Source organism: Mustela erminea, chromosome 12, assembly GCF_009829155.1.
Source record: "Mustela erminea isolate mMusErm1 chromosome 12, mMusErm1.Pri, whole genome shotgun sequence".
In the NCBI taxonomy this organism is placed as follows: domain Eukaryota; kingdom Metazoa; phylum Chordata; class Mammalia; order Carnivora; family Mustelidae; genus Mustela; species Mustela erminea.
In genome coordinates, this window is record NC_045625.1 from 42,048,155 (window position 1) to 42,070,331 (window position 22,177).

General features: G+C 40.7%; 1 protein-coding gene across 9 annotated transcripts in view; it reads left to right on the forward strand.

The window, feature by feature from the left end:
* The window catches only part of LINGO2 (leucine rich repeat and Ig domain containing 2), a 1,169,724-nt gene that overhangs the window by 1,097,796 nt on the left and 49,751 nt on the right, over positions 1-22,177 (forward strand). The gene's annotated exons all lie outside the window — the stretch shown is intronic.

Genomic DNA, 22,177 nt, shown 5'->3' on the forward strand with positions numbered 1-22,177 from the left:
ACTCTATTATAGAATCAAACTTCAAAGAATTAGAAAAGTATAGAAGTGATTGTATGGTTTAAATCCTTGTTCTAAGGAAAGTTCTTCCCCACTCCCTACCTACCCTCCTGCTCCCTCTTACCCCAACCCCCACCCCAGCACAGTATGGCCCTGGGAGGTTCAGCAGCTTGTCAAAGATGAACAAGTAAATACAGGATCCAGCCAGAATTTCTGCTGATCAGGACAGGAGGGTGGGCTGAAGTTGAGCTTTGTTCCGACTCAGAAGATAATGTTTGCTAAGCAAATTAATAGGGTAAACATTCTTACAATGGAATATTTAAGCTACTTAAGAGAATAAATTGCTTTCAAGCATCCATTCACATGCAAATGACTGATACACTAATTATAAGTCATTCTTATCTCTTCATTAAAGCCTGCTCCCTGAGGACCTTTATTAGGTACAACTTGAAGTCACCATTCCTGACTGTATAGAACAGTACCTCTGTCTTAGGAAAACAAACTGTTTTCATGCTGCTTTTTCACTGGTCAGACAGGCATCTGGCCTTCCTACCCCCACACTGAAATTAAAGAAACATATTGAACGTATCATCCACGGCAGGTAGTGTGTTTGGCCCTGGCAGGTGCGATAGGATTCCTGTTTAGAAAAGGCCCATGGGGGTGCCTGGGTGGCTCAGTAGGATAAAGCGTCTGCCTTTGGCTTGGGTCATGATCTCAGAGTCCTGGGATCCAGCCCTGCATCGGGCTCTCTGCCTCCCTCTCTCTGCCTGCCTCTCTGTCTCCTTGTGATTTCTGTCAAAAAAATAAATAAAATCCTTAAAAAAAAAAAAAAGAAAGAAAAAAGAAAAGGCCCACAGAAGTTTAACTCTCATCTTTATTCTCAGGAGGTCCTAAGTTTTCCATTAGTAGATGTTTACGACCACATGGGCTGCCCTGGGGTAGAAAGAATTAAAGAATCACCAGTGATATCTCGTGCCCCCTAATAACACGACTCCAGATTAATCTGTACTGTGTAGACCAAAGGGGTTTGTGAGCTGCCATATAAATGTTAGTATTATTACCGATTAAGAAATTGAATCTTAGGACCCACGATTGATAACTGCAATTCGGTGCGAAGTAGAAAGACCTGGTACATTTTAAAGAAAAAAGAAGAGCCTGATTTTTAAAGGACAGCGATATGTCTTCAGGTCAGCCTCTCTGGGGACCGACAAGGTCATGCAGGTCCAGCTATCTGCTTCCATAGCCTTTGAAGCACCAAACGCAGTTTTGAGACCAGCCGTTCTGAATCCAGATCTCTCTCCGCGGGTGGAGTCCATTTGCCCGCGCTGACTTCTCTGTGCTTGCGTTGCTCCGCCCAAAAGCCCAGGCATCGATCTGAGTCCTTCCCTCTCAGGCTGTGTATCTGATCTCCCTCAGTATGCGGCCAGAATCCGACCCCTTCTTACCTTCCCCCTCACCCACTGGTGCCAGCCACATCATCTTGCATCCGTGGTTTGCTAACGCTCTTCCGTTTCTGCTGTTGCCTCCTTGGAATCTGGCGTTACTCTCTGAACCCTGCAGTGGTTTTGCATCTGCCGCCGAGTCCGATGACCCCCACGATGCTGCTCGTCTTACCGACCTGTCTCCCCCTCCTCTCCCTCTTGCTCTCGCTGCGTCCTCGCTGTTTCTCAAACGCGCCGTGACCGTGTCCGTCTTGAGGCCTCGGCGTCTGCTCTCCCGCGTCAGGGACGTTCTTCCTCCAGATACCCTGACAGCCGCTGCCTTACTCCTTCAAGTCCTCGCTCAAATGTCCTTTTGCAGCGAGGCCCTCCTTGGCCTCCTATTTCACACTGTTGCCTCTCTACCTGGCTCTCTCTGTACTGTCCCTGCTGTCTTTCCATGGCACTTACTGCTGACAGACAGTAGGCGTGTCCTCATTCTCTGGATTTTTCACACACGCCAGAATGTAAGCAAACTGAGGCCAGGGATTTTTGTCTCTCTCGTTCACTGCTATTGTCCCAGCCCCTAGAGGAGGGCCTAGCACATAGGCACTTCCTAAAAGCCTGTGTAATTAGCCTGTGGATTAAGGGCGATCTTTGTTAACCCTTACTAAGGCCTTACCTACACCCCAAGATGTCCACCTCAGAGTCTCTGAAGTTGTGAAGGAAGCATATGTAGTTTGCAAACAAATCTATGTCCCATTGTTTTGATTTGTTTCCATTTTTTATTTTTATTTTATTTTTTTAATTTATTTGACAGACAGAGATCACAAGTAGGCAGAGAGAGAGAGGAGGAAGCAGGCTCCCTGCTGAGCTGAGAGCCCAATGTGGGGTTTGCCACTTCCAGACCATCTTAGGTATCTGTGATTGCCGGGTATTTAGCTCATAAATGAGCTATCTTTGGGCCTTTGTGTTCCTTCTCAGGTACAATAGTCAACTTTTTATATTGCTCAGGACTTTCATTAGATATTCTTTTTTCTAAATTCCTCGAATACCAGTGAGTGTATTCATTTAGGGTGCCGTACTTCTTAGTCGAAATGTAAATATCCAATGTATCGATTAAATAAAATTCAACTTCTGATCAAAGGAAATCAAGAGAAAAAGTAAAAAGTAACTATGTACTTGGTTTTATACGTTACTGTCTCAGAATCTCAGAAATGGCCGCACTCAAAGAGGGTGTTTTCTCAAGTCCCAGTGTGTACAGAACATGAGTTATTCGTGGCCCAAACTTTGGCTTTGTCTGCAACTTCAGTGACAGCCACGTGTCACCTAAAGCATAAGGAGTTTTTTATAGGTCAGAATAGCTTCTCCTCAGAGATCAGTTTACTCCTATTTTCTAATTTCAGGTGCCTTGCTTGCACTCCTCCTCTCTGATTTCTGGGATTCCAGATACATTTTCTCATGCTCATCATTTGGGATTTATGCCCTCCTTCGGCAGGAAACTTGCTACTTACCGAGGGACATGGAATGATTGTACCTTTAAAGTTTTGCTCTTGGATCGACAGCCTTGAATGAGCCGACAGGAAATGCTTTTGAAGGCATGTAATTGCACATAAATGATTAATAATAATAAATACAGTTTGTCGGACAATGTCTAGTTGCCAGGAACTATTCTAAGAGCTTCCCACACACTGTTGTGCTCAGCCTTTGCAGCATCTCATGAAATGTATCCTTAATCTCTTATATAACTAACGATTCCCATTAGCCAGTGATGAAACTGATGGGAAACCTATGTCAGCGTGCAAATGTATGTACATGTGTGAAAAGAAAAGGCTTATTTAGATGACAGAGAAACAGTGTTTCTATTTTTAAGTAGGAAAATAATCATTCAGAGAAGTTTTAAAAGAAATACGAATTTGAAAGCAACCTAATACCTACATACTAATTATTATAAACTGTTAATATTTCAATATATGCTTTTTAAATTTATCTTTTATTACTGCCTGTCTCGGGACACTTTGTGTATCTCCTAACAACCTCTCCTTTATCTCATTTTTGACTGTTCTTTGTATTACGAGTGTGGTTCCTGTCATACCTGCTCCAGCTGCTGGGACTTGGGGATGCTAAATTTTCCCCACCTGCCTCTCAATCTCCAAGTGGCTTAGCCATTTCTCCTGCCAAATAGATCATCAAGCTTTGCATTTCTTTCTGTCTTCTGAGTAGCGGTGAGGTGTAGCCTGCCTGGTTTTAATTTACACCTTAGTGATTTTCAATGTGTTGGCCACAGATGAAAGACAGCAGAACAGTTGGGATGCTTATTAAAATTCCGATTCCCAGATCCCACCCTCAAGAAATGATGATTTGGTGGGTCTGACCTTGCATTTTTTCTGATAGTGTCTAGTGATGATAATATGCAATAAAATTTGAAAATCACTGTTTGAGATGAAAAATCACCATTTTACTTTCAAAAGGGTCTTTTTTGGGACATTTTAACATCATCAAAGTAAGAATTAAACAGATTTCTTCCTAGGGAGAAAGGCACGATGCAGGAGTTTCTCTCCACAGAAGGCTTTTTATATACGTACTTTCTTCTAGGCCTGCCAGTCCTATTTCTGAAAGCTTCTATGAGCCTTCCAAGTATGCATCTAATCAGTACTTGTCTGTGCACTGTTTGATGACTGCCTTGGGGCCTGCTGCACCAGGATTAAACCAGTACCGCAGGCCCAAGAGAGGTGAATTTCGGAGTATTACAGATACGTGTTGAGAATGTGCATCTGTACACACACAGTTGACATGTACGTGTAAATGCACAGATGTTACTTTCAATGATCATATGTGTACTGATGGAGTCTTCTGTAAGTGTCATGTATATATAGTATATATAGAAACCCAAATCCTACTTCCGCCATTTGTACTTTAAATGTCCACGATACCTTCTCAACTCATGATACAAAGGTTGCCATGGCAGGCAGAGTAGCTTGAAGAGCTGAGAAAGTAGAAGACGAGAATGGATGAGGTATAGATTTTACAGGGTTGCTTCATGCCTGCCTAGTTATCGAACAGCTGTGGTAAGAACCAACCCACCCAAGCCTTCCAGTTTTATTCAAATATAAGTTCTTTGGTACGTTTTCCATGTAAGCCTAAACTCAATCTCAGAATCCTTCCTAACGCAGTGGTCAAAGAGGTCAGTAACGGAAGATCAAATATAGCACGGGGGATCAAAACAGTTTGGAGAGAAAAAGATAAACCTTTTTTTTTTTTCATTGTATTCTTTGTGCTTAGCACAGTTTCTAATGCCTAGGTACTCAGTAAATAACCCGTAAATAAGTGAATGGTTAAAACAACAACAACAAAAACTTCCTTGGGTGTAGTTTTATGACTCGTAAGGTTGATTCCCTCTTTACTTTGTTGTTACCCATCTTTTCTATACAGCTGTTGGGGGTTACTCTGGGCCCAAATGGTGTTCTATCTTGGATATGTTGAGGCTGCTATTGATTTAGCTTAATTTATAATTCAAGAGGTTCACTACCAAGCCCTGACTCTTAAGCATATAGAAAATTGCTCAAGGGATGCCTGGGTGGCTCAGTGGGTTGAGCCTCTGCCTTCGACTCAGGTCATGATCTCAGGGTTCTGGGATCAAGCCCCACATCAGGCTCTCTGCTCAGCGGGGAGCCTGCTTCCCCCTCCCTCTCACCTGCTTCTCTGCCTGCTTGTGATCTCTCTCTGTCAAATAAATAAGTAAAATCTTTAAAAAAGAAAGAAATGAAAGAAAAGAAAACTGCTCAAACTGCTCAAGAAGAGCAGGGATAAGATGATACCTCCCAACTACCGAGGAGGCACTGTGTGTTGGCTAAGGTGCTAAGTGCTTCACATATGCCCTTCACATGTAATCCTGGCAGAAACTTTGTGAAATCTGTGCCTTGACCAACTGCCTGGAATGTTTGAGAACCACCACTCAAATTGATTCACTCAGATAGCAACTACGCCTAGAGGGCTTATCGTGCCCTACCTAATAGGATGATTCTGTGAATCCGAGTCTGGCTTCCACGAAGGAGCTTACTGTTTAGTGCAAGGACAGAAATATTAAAAAATTACGATAACCATCGGGATGCCTGGGTGGCTCCGTGGGTTAAAGTCTCTGCCTTCGCTCAGGTCATGATCCCAGGGTCCTGGGATCGAGCCCCACATCCGGCTCTCTGCTCAGCAGGGAGTCTGCTGCCCTCCCCACCCCACCCACACTGCCTGCCTCTCTGCCTACTACTAATCTCTGTCTGTCAAATAAGCAAATAAAATCTAAAACAAAACAATTACAATAACCAAAAAATTACAGATGCCAAAAAAAAAAAAAAAAACTTGCTGAGCCCACTTATCAGGAGGACTTAAACTTGCCAGAATACATAAGGAAATTCCCTGAAGAATTGTCATTTAGGATGCATTTGGTGGGAAGAGCCAAGAGTTTGTCGAGTGAAAGCATGCCGCTGTGGACCAGTGGGAGATGCCCCTCTTTGCTGCAGCGCAGTGAGGAAGGGCGGCCTCAGGCACAGCGAGGTTGGGTGTAAACAGCCCTGATCATGCGTGCTCCTGGCTTCATCCCCTGTGAGACGGGATAGCCACTGAAGGGGTTTCAGGAGAGGAACAGCTTGATGAGATTTGCATTTTTAAAGATCACTCTGGCTCTGTTCGTGTAGATTACAATTAATACCACTGTAAGCTACACGGGTGTAAATTCAGCCATCCTTAGCAGGGCTCCCAACCCCGTAACCACGGAAGGGTCCTGTGTGGCTCCCTGCCTTCTAGGTGGAAAGCCCAGCCCTGATGTCTCTGTTCACATCTGCGTGCTTTCTGACCCTGCAGTTCTGCTGGCTAGTTCAAAAGCAGAGAAGTTTGAGTTTTAAACTGGCCTCCAACCATGAAACCACCAAGAGTTTCAGTTTAATTTCCCTTTCATGCCCATTCACACCTTGACTCCTTTTGAGAAAAAAACCCACTATTGATACTGATAATAAGCTCATTTTATGCTTTGGAGGAAAAAAAAATACTCCGCTGAATTCACCGTTAAATAAACTCATGATGGAGTCTCTACATTTAAGTCAGGCTCCTATTAGCTGAGAAAAGAGTGTCCACTGAGGTATGAAATGTTTATTGTAGCTAGTTCCTGCAAGCGCTGCCAAAAGAGAGATAGTATTTTCAATGGCCAAAAGCCGCAATGCACAGGACATGAATTATGTATGCCTGTCTCTTTAAAACAAATCGGCATAAATTATCCCAAAGCACAGACAGCAGGAATTGGGGGCCCCTGAAAGAAATATTTTGTCTTGGTCTTCTTGGCATCAGAAACTTGGGGATGTGAAAGTAGCAGCTGAATGAGATTCCAAATCACAACCTTCAATGTTTGAAGGGAAAACAGGGTTAGAATGATCAGTGACCTGCATTTTTTCTGAGCATCATCTGTCAAGGTACCAGTAATCAACATGTGATTATTATTCTCATCAGCCCAAAGCATGAAAGTAAATTGAGTGAAAAAAATCTTCACATTATGTGAAATGATTACTGCCTTGGAGCCATAATAAACAATGATCTTGCCCCAGTGCTAGGCAGCAAAACAAATGAGGGCTGTCCGCTGCTGATGTTGGTGCCAAAGTCATTACCAGACTCTGTAGCCACCAGCCCCTCCTGTCTAGTAAGGGCCCGATTTCATTGTCAGGGCAGGGAAGATGCTTCTCACATGCCCCCCTTTCCAGGCAACCACTGGCTCCACCCTGGGGAAGGCTGCCTTGCCTAAGCCCTCTCTCCTGAACTCAAGTTCACATTCATCACTTGGCTCCCCAGAACAATGAGGGTCTCCATGAAGGGGTAGTGGTTGTGGAACCTGGAGACACACTGGACGCTTTCAAATGTTAGATGTCAACCAGGCTCTAGGCAGGCAAGAGGCAGCAGGAGACACACAGAGCTGGAAGAATGGCCAAGGCAAGCTCTGATCTTTCCAGAGAGTGAGGCTGGGCATGAACGAGGCATCTGAAAGGACTTTCTGCTGGTGGTCCTGTTCTATCAAGTCCTCAGCAGGGCAGAGAAATTCTTAGGGTGGGTTGAATGTACTCTACACTCTGGGCTGGGAAGGGCCACTGAGAGCTTCCCAGGAGGCTGCAGTGCATGAGTTCAGGCTTGGATCTCCCTTGCCCCAGCCTGCAAAGGAGGGTCATAGTCAGCCCACTTGTACCTTTGTACAAGTTAGATGCCATCTCTTCTTGCCTCCTTGGCTGGGCACCCTTGAGTAGAGCACAACCTTCACAACTTAAACAACAGACCCTGAAAACACTTTAAATATTTAAAACCATATCCTTTTGTTCAAAGGTATCACCAGATATACCTAATTATAAAAAGGAAGAGGCCACTTGTGGCTCCAGTTCCAACATTGAGAGAACTAAGAAGCAGTCTCTCCTGTTCTTACAACTAGAAAAAGCTCAACAAAATTAAAATCCGTGACTTTTCTTGGACCCATCAAAGAATTGAGGAGGCAGGGCAAACTGCCCCCTAAAATCTCAAGAGGCGGGATGTTTTAGTTCAAACTGCTATAACAAAATTCCACAGGCTGACCGGCTTACAAAGCAAACACTTGTTGCTCATGATTCTGGAAGTCGGCACATCCAAGATGAAGGTGATGCAGATCTGGTGTCTGTGAGGACCCTCTTCCTGGCAGGCAGGCAGGGACCTTCTTTGTTTATCCTCATGTGGTGGAGAGAGCACACTTTGATGTCTCCCTCTTTCCATCATGTCCTTTCTCTGAGGGGTCGCAGGTAAGATTGGCTTCCCTGGATGGAAGCTTCTGGAGCCATAAGCAAAGAAAACTTCCATGGTAATTGTGGTAATTGCTGGAGGCAGACTGTGAGCTGGCAGAAGAGTGGGAAATTCTTGGGAGCCACAGTCTTAGGAGGAGCTCCATATTTTGCGGATTTTACTTCCAGAAACCTTACCAGGTCCTCACAGTGAAGAGAAAGGGTAACTATTGTCAGCTGTGCCCAGAGCACTTTCCATAGCAAATGTCAACTCTCCAGGAAAAAAAAAAAAGACTACCAGAGCTTTATCCCTCCAGGGAAAAGGATATATCTCTGGCTCTGGCACCTTCTAGCTTTCTAGTTGACCTGAGGGTTAGGGAAGCTAAGAAAACATGTGAAGATCAAAGCCAAGAAGCATAGGCCCACGAAAAGATTAAGATTTGCTCATAAGGTTATAGAACATTTCTCCTCCCCAAGTATTCCAGTACAATTATAGTGGATTACAGCTAGAAGACCTGCAAGGCAGAGTCTATTTAAGGAGAGGCAAAAGCAAGGATACATGAGGAATTTAAAGCTTCTGGTACCTGCATATCCAGTAAACATTAAAAATAATACAACTTCTACCAGAGAAAAATCAAACTCAGGTTTATTTACCTCAGTTCTTAGTACCTGATAAATCATGTCCATCTCTCAACAAAAATTACAAGGCATGTTAATACTTATAAATCAAAACAAAAACAACGGAAGAACAATCTGAAGAAACAGCATAAGCATCAGAATCAAATTCAGACATACATCTTTTAGAATTATAAAAATTTAAATATGTTAAAAGCTTTACTAGAAAATATAGACAGCCTACAAAAATAGGTAGTATATTCAGAAAAGTAGAAACCAAGGGGGAAAATCTAAAGGAAATGCTATAAATAAATTAAACAAAAAAACAAAAAATTATTTGACTGGACTCACTATTAGACTAGGCACAGCCAAAGAAAGAATAATGAACTTGAAGACATGAAGTCCGTAGAAATATAATTTTTTTAATACAACTTTTATTGTTTTTGTAGCCTTAGAGGAAATAAAGTTTATGGGAGGAAATTTAGAAAGTGTTGACAAGCAAAAAGAGTAAGAAATCTACTTTAAGTCCATCACTTGAAGATAAACCCTGTTAAATTTTTATGTATCTGGCCAAGTTTTCATCTGGCATTTCTTTTGTATCCATAGATTAAATAGGTCTGACTATTTCTCACTTCTAGTGTTCCTTGCCATTGCCTTTAGTTTATTTAATTGGTACGTTTTGGGGGCACCTGGGTGGATCAGTAGATTAAGTGTCTGCCTTGGCTCAGGTCATGATTCCAGGGTCCTGGGATTGAGCCCCACATCAGGCTGCCTGCTCAGCAGGGTGGGGGGGTGGTGTCTTCTTCTCCCTTTCCTACTCTTCCTGCTTGTACACTCTCTCTGTGTCAAATAGTTAATCTTTTAAAAAACAAAACAAAACAAAAAGAACAAACCTGGTACATTTTGTATTTCTCCAAACAGAGTAATCTGAAAGACCAGATCAAGGTTTCCTCTCAAAGTACTTTATCCAGTGCTCCCCAGGCATAGTCAATTTTTAGTATATGTTTGCTATTCCATTGATAAATAATGGAAAAAAGAATTCCTCTAGTTCCCATAAGTGGAAAACTGGTATTTCTCAATATAATGGCTTTTGCCTCAGATTGGAAATGTCCTGTTTGTCAGATACAGATCATGTTTTCCTTTCTATTTCCAGATACCACATCTAAGAATTAAACCCTTCTTTCGGAGCATCAAAGTAATCTAGGGAATGAGAGGGCTTGCAACTTAGACTTTACCTCACATGAACTGGTATGAATGTTTCAGGCAGTGGAAATTTCATCAGAAACCTTGAGGATAATGCCAGGTCTCCATGCAGAGTACCACCTAAGCTCCTGCCATTGTTACCTACTAGCGCAGTTAATGTAGTCGTAGGTCCCATTTGGACCTAAAGCAAACAACCTAATGATAGTCTAGGTTGTTTGCTTTATCATTTGCAGATATCAGCCAGAACACAGAGGAAAAAGGAAATAGAATCCTGAAATGCAGGTCCTTGGTCACAAAATGAAAATCAAATGCCACTTCCCCAAGGAGGCCTTCTTTGAATTTCAGAAATGATACATTTCCCTGAAATATCCCTGATGTCTCTTTCTGAGGGGTCAGTTGTAACTGTCCTTCAAAGACGGTTAGCACAGTTTCTAATTAAATATTTGTGCCATTATCTGGCTTCTTTTGTAAAGTCAGAGTCCAATTATCTCACCACTGAATCCTAAACATTTAGCGCGGGGCATGGTGTGTGATTGTATCCAGAACAGACTAGTTATGCGAACACGCCAACAAACAAGGAACAGAGCTCAGGGTTTCGTCACATCCCATCTCTCGTCTGAGTATTCATGTGAGTCATGTTCCTCTTGAGAGTAGAAGAGGGACAGGAACAGCGCCGGCTCTGTGATTACGGCTCTCTCCCAAATGCATATGCAGACTTACTGTATTCCTCAAAGCGGGATTACTCTGGGCATCTCTGCTCCTTCATGGAAGTGGTCTCCGATTCTTTCTAAGACCCATCTTGCTAATACAGCGAGGGCTTTGAAACTACAAAACCTCAAAAGCAATATTTATTGTTAGAAATTTGCCAGGCAATCTCTAAACACTTAGCATTTTAGAGATAGAAGAATGACTAGTGGTCAGCTCTTCTTTAAAAAAAAAAAATCAAACCTCAGAATTCTTTCCTTAGTGATTTACTCTTTAGGGACTCAGCTATACAATTCTGAGTGTGCAATTGTCAACCCGTGATTGTCCCATGTGTTTGTCCTATGCATTTTTATAATTTTTGAAATCTCCATTAAAAATGGTGGATTCTAATTCTGCATGTAGTTCTCAGTGTATGAACATGTGTAACAAATACCTAGACTTGTAACCAGCATCACAGACAGAATGATTTCCCGTGACCCTTTGCAGTCAGACCTTCTCAGCACATACAGTTACCATGGGACACAACAATCAATTTCTGGGAATTTGTTCTAGAGAAACGAAAACTATGGTGTCATGAAAAACTAGTACATGAATGTTTATAACAGCATTCATAATTGTCAGGAACTTAAAATGTTACCATAAGTGAAATATCACCTTTCTTACATTCTATTTGTTCTGCCCCAGCATAAAACCGTGAGCTGCTATATCAGTTGGAGGCTGCTTATCATTTTTCATACTCCCAGCATTTGCTAATAGGATGGTTGAGAGTGCCATTAAATTGATCTAATTCAAGGCACTTGAGTGCAGTTAGATAATATTCTGATAGTCTTCTGTGCTCTAGTCTCGGTGCCTGCGCACATATGCAGTGGCCTAATGGATCAGTGGCAGGAATTATCAAAACCCTAAGTAGCACTTGTACCAAGAGACTATTACACAATTATAATTAAAAACCATTAGTCATTGGAATTTTTCTCACTTTCTCCCCTTTGGTGGGTGTTCTTTATTTTCTCCTAGCTCAGTTGGCTAATTCTTAAGAATAATTTAATTTTCCAAATGCTCAAGAACACCAACTGTGTCCACGTGTTTTTAAGAATGATTTAAGAAAATCTTTAAATTAACCTGCTTTAATGTCTGGGTGGTAATCACATCCTTCACAGGGGTGGTAAGAAGGCTGTATGTGTTAGAAATGATCATTGACATGTGGGCTTGTAAGGTACTAAGGCGTGAAGAACACTGCAGAAATATCAGAGTGTGTACCTCTTCACCTTAGCAATGTGACTAGTTTCAGTGCTTCGTAAATTGAAGAAATTACTGAAAAGAAAAAAAGGACAATGAATGCCTCATTCTTTAGCTAAAAATATGCTTATATCTAACAATAAGAAGATTAGTTAAAACTCTGTCATTAACCAGTTTGCATTGCTAAGAGAATTATGGTAATAAATGACCTTGAAATTGATTTCTAGCTCCAGGTAAAAAAAATCTGGGTACAGAAAAGAAGAATCATAAGTTTATTCTCTATAGGAACCCTTTATTTCCAGTTAGCAAGCTAGAAAGCTTCCACAAAGAAAAGCAAAGCCTTCAAAATAGAAAGCCAATGTAGACATTAAGAAACTAGTAACAAAGTTAATTATGTCAGCCTCTGCTGAACTTCTACCCACCTTTTCCACATTCCTCTGGACAGGCTTATTTAATAGTTATAAATACTGACAAAGAGTCAAATCAAATGTTTGCAGGATGTTTGGATGATGATTCCTTGATTGATTTGATTGACTGTTTGATGGATTTATTTGTGAATTGCCAGGCAGAAGAACAGACCACACCAGTTTAACAACAGAGCTTTTCCTAAGTGTAGCAGATGAGCAGATTAGCTTTACCTTGGGGCTTCTTTCTTGCACTATTTATTTTATAAATTCCAGTCATCACGAATGTGGGAGCCCTTCTCCAGACTCAGGCTTAGGACAGGAGAAAAGAGAATAACACTAAAGACTAAAATGAAAACAAAAAACAAAAAACAAAAAACAAAAAAAAAAAAAAGGAGAAAGAAAATCAGAAATTTAAAGCAGCAATATATCTAATACATATCTAAAGTCCTATCTGTCACCACCCTAAGAACTATGATGACAGCAACCCATAGACCAGAAAGGACACCAAGGTACCCAATGCTAAAACAGAATTGAAACATTTTATAATTTTAAATTTCTAAAGCACCTTTCTAAAGCAAGGTGAAGCAGCAGAAGGTGAAAGCAGCGATTACTGAAGGTACAGAGAAAGTGCCAGTACGGACCGGGTGTCTGGGAGTCTCAAAGGAAAGGAGGAGTCTTATCCTTGCCTGGGATCCCGGGGTCTGTCTTGAGGATTATGGCATGGTATACGTGTCCTCTTAGGCATCCAGGAACTGGTTAGAGCAAAGATGAGGGTCTAGGTGTTACTCCTTTGAGGCAGGGATCTTGGCGTGGAGATTCCTAGGGCTGGTGGTCTAGAATACGCATAGGATAGCTTCGCCGGGGCATTCTCACCTAGCTTTCTTTAGATGTTCTCTATTCTAAAGACATCATCAATTCCTTGCCCCTTACAAGGAGGAAATACACTGTTTGCATTCTGAGTCGTGTGTAAGGTGAGGGTGCACGTCCTAGCGAGAATAGAAGCAGGAGTAAAAGGCAGATTTTTGTGGAGTCCTTCAGTTTCCTTGTCTCAATAGTCTCCATTGTATATGTGCTGTGGAGTTAAGTGGCTCAGATAGGCCATCTGGAGGGCTGAGCAAGAGTTAAGTTGGGGGAAAAGGAGGGACTATTGCCCTGGAGGGGTTCTTCCGTGAGCATGAGGTTTGGTTGGGTAAACATGTGAGATTAGGTGAGCAGCATCACTTTCGATTCACTGCCCTTGAATGGACCTTGGTAAAGACAGTAGAGAAGGCTAAAATCGAGAAAACTCTGGCTTTGACTTAAAAAAAATCCTTTTTATTTATTTATTGATTGATTGATTGATTGATTGATTGATTTTACCCTTGAAGGGTAAATTATGAGAAACCTGTAACTCCTTTTGTCATACCCAGAAAGCAAGGTAAGCCAACATTTTACAAACTCTCCATCCTCTCAGAAGTAGGAATGGCAAAAGTCAACATGAGACTAACTCTTAGCCACCTTCACACCCTCCCCACGAATGAACTCACATATATGTAAACTCACACGTGAGTCTCAAAATTGCCCTTCCCCTCCACTCCCACCCCCACAGTACCCAAACACAGAGAAGGAATTGTGCTTTATTTCACCATGATAAGAGGAATCCAATTCCTTCTCACTAAATTCATGTAGGAAAAAAAGCAGAGGGGGGGGTTATACTGACACTGAGTCTGTATAAAAGAAAATAATCTAGTTCCATAGGCCCCTAGAAGAATTACTTTTCATAAGAATTACATCTCATCCTAAAAGCAGCAGTGTGCCCATCCTAAAGAAACATGGGGAAATAAATAAATAAGAAACAAATAAACACGGGGTTGCCAGGCGAGACCCACATTTCCCTAGACATGCAGGGTGAGTGTTGGTTCACATGAATTCTGCCTTGGATCCAACTTCAAGTCCTGTCTTTTTGGCCGTCCATCATGGGGGGCATCTTCAGCGGGCCACTTGTCTTATTGGAAATACCATCAGAAATTGTTAGTCTAAGGCTTTGTCATCGTTGCTGACTACAGGCAGACTGTGTGATCTCTCCTTCAAGATGACAATGCACAGAGCTGAACAAGCTTCTAACCCACCTATGTACGAAATCAAATCCCATCACTTCTAATGCCAAAGAATGAAAAAAATGACCTCTATACCCATGGCCATCTGCCTCCCCCTCTACTGTGGAATCACCAGGCACATACGTGTGCAGCCAGGTCAAGATGTGGGGATGTAGAGAGAGACTAACGTCACAGGAATGCTTACTACTTCTTGCTCTTCCAAGCTCTTCACCACGTCCATCCATGTTCCCAAGTCAGAGAGTCTGCTTATTTTGCCCGCACTCCTATACCCAGTATGGAACAATTTACATAGTATTCATTTCCTTTCCTCAAAGATTCAGGCCTTTGGGACCTTATCTTCTACTCCCAAAGAACCTATAAAGGAATTTCTTTCCATCAGAAAACTTCTGGTGCCAGTAGTTAATTTTTGTTTAGTGTCACAAAAATCCAGCCTTTGTTTCTCAGTGCTAATCTGAAAATCAACTTGACCTGGTCCCATACTTTTGACTTTACTCCTTATTCTCTGGCATCCTTCCCTATTCACACGCCAACTCCCGAGACCAGCTAATTTAATGCCTTCTGTCTTTACCCTATTCTTCCTGGAAGCCTGGGTCACACCTGCTTGAGCCCTTACAAGCCCATAGTGGTACGCAGTGAACACTGTAATGTTGAGGTTGGAAGGCATCCTTGAGCCCATTTAGACAGCTTCTGAAATGGTGTTCTGTGGAACAGCACGGCGCCCACAGTGTTTCTGGGTTTTCTGTGGCACAGCACGGCGCCCACAGTGTTTCTGGGTGTTCTGTGGAACAGCACGGCGCCCACAGTGTTTCTGACTGCCTGAGGATGCTCTGGGAGCCAACTGAGAAATAAATCTGCATGAGTAGGATCTCTACTCCCATTTGAACCAGGGACACTGGGCTCTTCTCTGCTTTATACATTGAGCTTCCATATAAGAGTTTATTTGAAGAAAAAAAAAACTTTATAATGGTTGAAAAGCAATCATCTGGAATGATAATGTTGGTGAGGAAACTGAGATTCAGTATCCAGATTGCAAACTGTAGGACAGGAGGGTCACTGTAGGGCAGGAGGGTCTTGCTGATTGAACATGCTCACAAGTCAGACAAACTACGTCCCTATAAATCAGTTACACTTAATGATTTCCTCAATTAGAATTGTTTTATGGCCAAAATGTGTTGACTATACATATTTTTCAGCATACAATTCAATGGTTTTTAGAATATTCAGAGAGATGTGCAACCTTTACAATCGATTTTAAAACATTTCTATCATTCCCCCCCTCCACTCCTCCAAAAAATCCCTGTACCCTTTGGCACTAACCTCTCTATCCATCCCTTCACCACCACGCCTCAGCCCCTGGAAAGCATACATTACTTTGCGCCACTGTGGACAATTTATATAAATGGAAATAGGCCATATGTGGTCTTTGGTGACTGATTTTTGTTCACTTGGCATAACGTTTACAAAGTCTATCCATATTTTAACACATATCATTATTTCGTCTCTTTTTATTGCCCCCAAAATAATTCTTTGTATAGATACATCACATTTTTATTTAGTCATTCATCAGTTGATGGATTTGGGATAGTTTCCACTTTTTTTACTATTGTGAATAATGGTACTATGAATATTCACATACAAGTTTTTTCTCTCTTTTTTTTGTGAATATATATTGTCATTTCTCTTGGGTATATTCCTAGGAATGGAATTTCTGGGTCATACTATAAATCAGTGTTACTATAGCAACTTTCTGAGGAACTGCCAAACTGTTTCCCATAGAGGCTGCACTGCTTTTTATTCCCACTAACAACGAACGTATGAGAGTTCCCATGTTTACACAGGATTGCCAACAAGCTTATTGTTTGTCTTTTTTTTTTTTTTCTAACTATCCTAGTGGGTATGAAGTGGCATTTCATTGTGATTTTGATTTGCCCTTCCGGAGGGCTAATGATGTTGAGCATCTTTTCATACACTTAGTGGTCATTTTTCTATCTTTTGAAAAGTACCAATTCAAATCCTTTGCCCATTTTTAATTGAGTTATTTATCTTTTTATTACTGAGTTATCAGCATTCTTGATATAGTTTAGATTAAAGCTCCTGTATTCGATACGTACGATTTACGAATGTTTTCTCCCCTGAACAGTGTTGCCCACTCACTTTCTTTATGGTATTACTTGTAGCCCAAAAGTGTTTAATTTTGACGAAGTCCTATTTTTCTTTTCTTTTTTTTCACTTGTGCCTTTGGTGTTGTATCTAAGAAAGCTTTACCTAATGCCCGATCATGAAGGTTTACTCATGTTTTTATTCTGAGTTTTAGTTTTCACACTTCCACTTGGGCTTATGATTCATTCTGAGTATGCTGGGAAGCAGGAATCCAACCACATTCTTGTGCATACAGACATCCAGTTATCCCAGGATTATTTATTGAAAAAATTGACTGTTCCTCCTTTCAGTTTTGATGGCACATTATCAAAAATTGGTAACTATCAACTTAAGGATTTGTTTTTGGATTGTCAATTACATTGCTTTGGTCTATATGTCTGTCCCAATGTTATTGCCACAGTGTTTTGACTGCTGTTAATACTTTTTTTTTTTTTAGTTTAGTTAGTTGTTGTTTATTTATTTATTTGAGAGACATGCATGAAGAGAGTGCACCTGAGAAAAGAGAGAGGCAGAAGGAGAGGGAGAAGCCAACTCCCCACTAAGCAGGAAGCATTCTGTGGGTCTCAATTCCAGAACTCTGGGATCATGACCTGAGCTGAAAGCAGGGACTTAGCTGACTGAGCCCCACTGTTAATTTTTTATTTATTTATTTATTTTTAATTAACATATAACATGTATTATTAGCCCCAGGGGTACAGGTCTGTGACTCTCCAGGTTTACACACTTCACAATACTCACTATAGCACATACCTTCCCCAATGTCCATAACCCAACTACTGTTACTTTTTTAAAAAACTTTTTGTTGAAGTATAGCTGACATACAATGTTCCATTAGTTTCCGTTATACAACATAGCAAATTGCCAATCCTTTATGCAGTGCTCATTGTGATAAATGTAGACGCTACACTCTCAGTAAGATTTGAAATGAGGAGGTAGAAGTCTTCTGACTTTATTTTTCTTTTTCAATATTGTTTTGACTACTTATGTCCCTTATTATTCCATTTGAATTTTAAGATCAATTTTTCCATTTCTCCAAAGCAGGTAATTGGGATTTTGACAGGGATTGCACTGACCCTGTAAATTACTTTGGAGAGTATTGCCATCCTAACAGTATTAAACCTTCCAATCAAAGAAAATAGGGTCTTTTTTCATATATTTAGGTCTTTTAAGATTTCTTTTAGCCATGTTTCATAGTTTTGCATTTGTTTTGTTGAATATAGCCCTATTTTATTCGTGATACTATTATAAATGGAGTCATTTTCAAAATTTCATTTCCAGATTGTTCATTGCTAATGTATGTAAATTCAACTGATATTTATATATTTATATTGATGGTATATCATGAGCCACTGATGGACTTATTTATTCTAATTGTTTGTGAGTGAATTCCTTTGAATTCTCTATATGCAAGATCATAACACACACACACACACACACACATACACACACCCCCAAAAAAGGTAGCTTTCTTATTACTTTACAATATGGATGTCTTTTGTTTCTTCTTCTTGCTTAAGTGAAGACTTTAGTACAATGTTGCATAGAATTAGTGAGAGTAGAATTATACTTAATTTTGAAGGGTACATTGTGATTTGGGAGGAATATAGCTTTCCCTTCCTGATATGATTTGCATCACTTACATTATATACTATAAATAGTATTTGTCATATAAGATTGATAGATAAATGTATATTTTACAAGAGCAGACAAGTTAGGGCTAGTGGGGGGATAAATACTAGAATACTGGGAAATATCATAAGGGAATTAAGTTAAACTTCAGTATTTTCCATCAGTTTGCACATCAGCCAAAGAATCTTTGAATCTCTCCCTGCTTTGTCACCTGTCACAGAAAGCCAGCCCACCTCTGCAGGTCTCTCCTGAGAGCAGGATGGAGTAATTCTTATGAGAGATGTTATAAGCTGGGAGCAGTGTTCGAACATAAAATAAAAGCCCCTGACTTCAACAGAAGTAGTCCTTCAGTAAGCATGCCTGGAACATCTACACTGCCTAAGCTCTGTGGAAGAGGCTATGAATGTTATCAGAAGCAGAGAAAGAACTCACCTGTGGAGCCTTTCGGACATTAGGCTATCCTATCATGGAGTAGCTCCACCATACAGGAGAAAGAAGACCAAACCAGGAAGCAGAAAACATGACCTACAATCCTGATTTCTTTAGACTGACCAAGTCACTTAAGTGTTCTCATCAGTAGACTAGATTTCAGCGCAGTTGTCCATCTAGCCATCAAAGGGTTGCTGCACACATATGACGTGATAATACTTAGGAAGCCATACCTCCCCTTGCAACTCTCAGGAATGGCTGTCTCAGTCATACACACTCTTAATAGGTCTGAGTTAATTTGTTGGAAGTTAGCTATCACCGCGATAAAAAAAAAAAATCATTTCCTATTTTTTCCCAACATTTTGTCCTATTCATAAGGGCATCCAGTGACTGAGAGAGGTTCTACTAAGAGCATTTCATTTTAACTCTCAACAGACTAATGTCTATACTCCAGAAATAAAGAGAAATGGGATTATCCTTTTGGAAAAAAAAGGAATTAAAGGGATATTTTCATAGACAGGTTTCCTGCTCATTTTTAGCGTAGTTATCGGAAGGCTCTATTGGGTACTGGACAATTTCTTTGCTTTTGACATGCATGGCTCTTTTTGCCTTTCTTGCCTACCTCTTCTACCCATGCAGTTGTTTTCAGTTCTCGTAAAAAGCCTTCCGAGGTTTCAGTTATTATTGTGCATATCACCATTTCCTGGGTTTTAGACTTTCTTGTGATGCTAGCTGTAAGGCACTGGACAAATTATCCTAGATTTTACATTTCTTAAATTAAGGATTTGGGTTAGATTACCTGCCTTTGAGTTTTGTTCCTACCTAAAACCCTTTTTTTGGTCTAAGAGTATGTTACTCTGTGCTTTCCAAGTGATTTTGCTTGTTAAAGGAGTTCTTGGCTTTAAAAAAAATTTAAATACAAACTAACAGACAAGTGAAATACAAGTTTGTGTGAGTCACAAAAGGACCAATATCTTGTCTGTTTGCTTCATCATCTTTAGCACTTAGCCCAGTGCCTAACGCATACTAGATGTTCAATAAAAAATTGCATGAATGAACAAGTGAATGAAATGAGTGAGACTAGCTCATTATATGTGGATTAGCTGCTCCCTCAATTTGTTCAGTCATAAATATTCATTAGGTATTGCTGTTCGGTGTTAGTGGAAGGCATTTCTACATGGAACCGCACAAGTTGATTGTGATAAATCATTTTAGTATTCCTTGATCTACTAGTTAGCTCCCAAACAGGCTGATGCCTTGAAATTTTCATTTCAGACAGGATGCCCTTAAGAAAGAACACACAGTGGGAAGTGTTCCCTAATAGAGTTTTCAGCTTTCCTTGAGAATTCATCGTTGGCCTACTGGGGCAAACGATGCTGTGGTTAAAAGGGTTTGTTGGAATTAATATGTATCATCATCAAGTTCATGATTAAAATTGCATTCCATGGACAACTTGGATTTCCTAATAAAAAAAAATCTTGCTGAGTCCCTGGAGTTGAGCTTGTGTTCTATTTTTTATAGTTCTGATCTAATGCAAGCCATTTTATACAGTTCCATAAATTTTTCATCTTGCTCTCAATGGCAGAATATGAGCTGTATAAATTATTTCAATCCCAAATCATTTGTAAAAGCAATCTCTTCACGATTCCTCCCTCTCCTAGCCCTTCTCTATTTTCATCTCCCCTAAGGTTGGTTTGGGTTTTTTTGTTGTTGTTTTTGTTTTTGTTTTTTTTCCCCCAAACTTAGATAAGGATTTCTTCCTTTTAATCCTTAGAAGGCCCATGTTTTCTGTGGCTTCCCCCCCCCCATTTAAAATCGACTTTGTGATTGTGTTTCAGGTTTGCATTCAGAGCTTCTTGTTTTGATTGATAAATGTTTGCAAGAAATATAATCTCCTCTTATGCTTTTCTCTTCCTTTTTTTCTCCCAGAAGGAGCTTTGCATGGGTAGCAAAGCTCTCCTGATAACACTGGAAATAAATCTTAATGTCTTTGCCCTGTGATAGGCCTAGACCTTATCATTCTTCTTCTACCCCAGTGATAATTGCTTATCAGTACATACAGGCCTATTCATATGACTCTGATGCCATGGGGGTTTACATCTCCAAGAAGATAGACAGGAAGTATAGTCCGCTGAATCCATTCTTAATAGCTTTAATAGAAACCAGACAAAGAAGGGATACTGGGCCAGGTTGACTATCTCAAAATGATCAGACCATCTATGCACTTCTGGATGCTTGCTCATGAAGCTTTTTTTTTTTCTTCTGCTCTGAATTGGCTGCCCCAGAGAGGTGAGGATTTGCAAAATGCATTCCTGTCAAAGCTACAATCAAAATAAAAGATTACATATGAAAAAAGAAATCCAAACTCCCTGCCATTTTTACTTTCCTCTGCAGCTGAAAAGGGAATCTTAGAAATCACCCAAACATAACACATTCAAAATAAATAGGCCTAGAGCCCAACAGGACACTTGGGAGCAGCCACATTCTTGGAAAAAACTTGGGGGAAAAAAGGAAAGCTTGAACTTTCTATGGAGAAAGTATCTGTACCAGTTTGGGACATTAACACCAAATGTCCTAGGGTATGTGGAGGTCAAAACTGTGGTGAAGAAGGGAGGAGGGAAACTGAACTGGCAAGAAAAAGGGAGGAAGAAGAAGGAGGGGGGAAAAGGAGACCTGAGAAAAATGTTGGAATGCAATCTCGTTTGTTCTCCCGTTCTCTCGAAGGGGTTGCGAAGCACAGATACAATGAACCCCATACCAGAGCAGGGTAAGAAGCATGGTAACCAAGTCACCTCAGATTAAAATTGCTGCACATGTTCTAAACTTCTAAAATGTCCCCGGTGGGGCAGAACATTCCAGAAGAGTGGACAAGGTCTGACATGACTGATGGAGGACTACTGAACTGGTATGATCTCAGCCGATCCTCCCTTCAGCTAATCATTACCATTTCTAAATTAAAAATCCAGTTGAGAGTCGCGTGCTATTGGAAAAAAGCAGTTAAAGTTTTCCTTTTTCCAGGTTAGGGAACCACGGTAACCTGCCACTTTCAGAAAACACTGCCAGTTTATGTACAGGATGGAAATTTCTTCCTCTTGCATAACAAAGGCAGACTAACCACAGGTGTCTAAATAAATGCTTTTCATATCGGTGACTATTGAGTAGTACTGGGTTTCTTGATGATTTTATAAATTATGTCAGACGAAAACAAACCTCTTTCTGGAACTCCTGCTGTATACATACCTGCCACGAAGACACACGCGGCAGTCCCTGCTGTATTAAGTATAGATCTTTAGGGACTTTGTTCAATATTTCTCCCTCTACCCACATCCCCATTTCAAACCAATACCCTATTTGGAGTCCTTTTCTCATCCTACTAGACTAGTTCTCTTACTTGCCTTCAAAACTCAGCTCAAATTTTGCTTTCTTTTGGATTTCATTAATTTCTTAGCGCCCCTTTCTGAATATCCCCTATGGGCCAGAGACTGTGCCAAACTCTGGGGATAAAATGA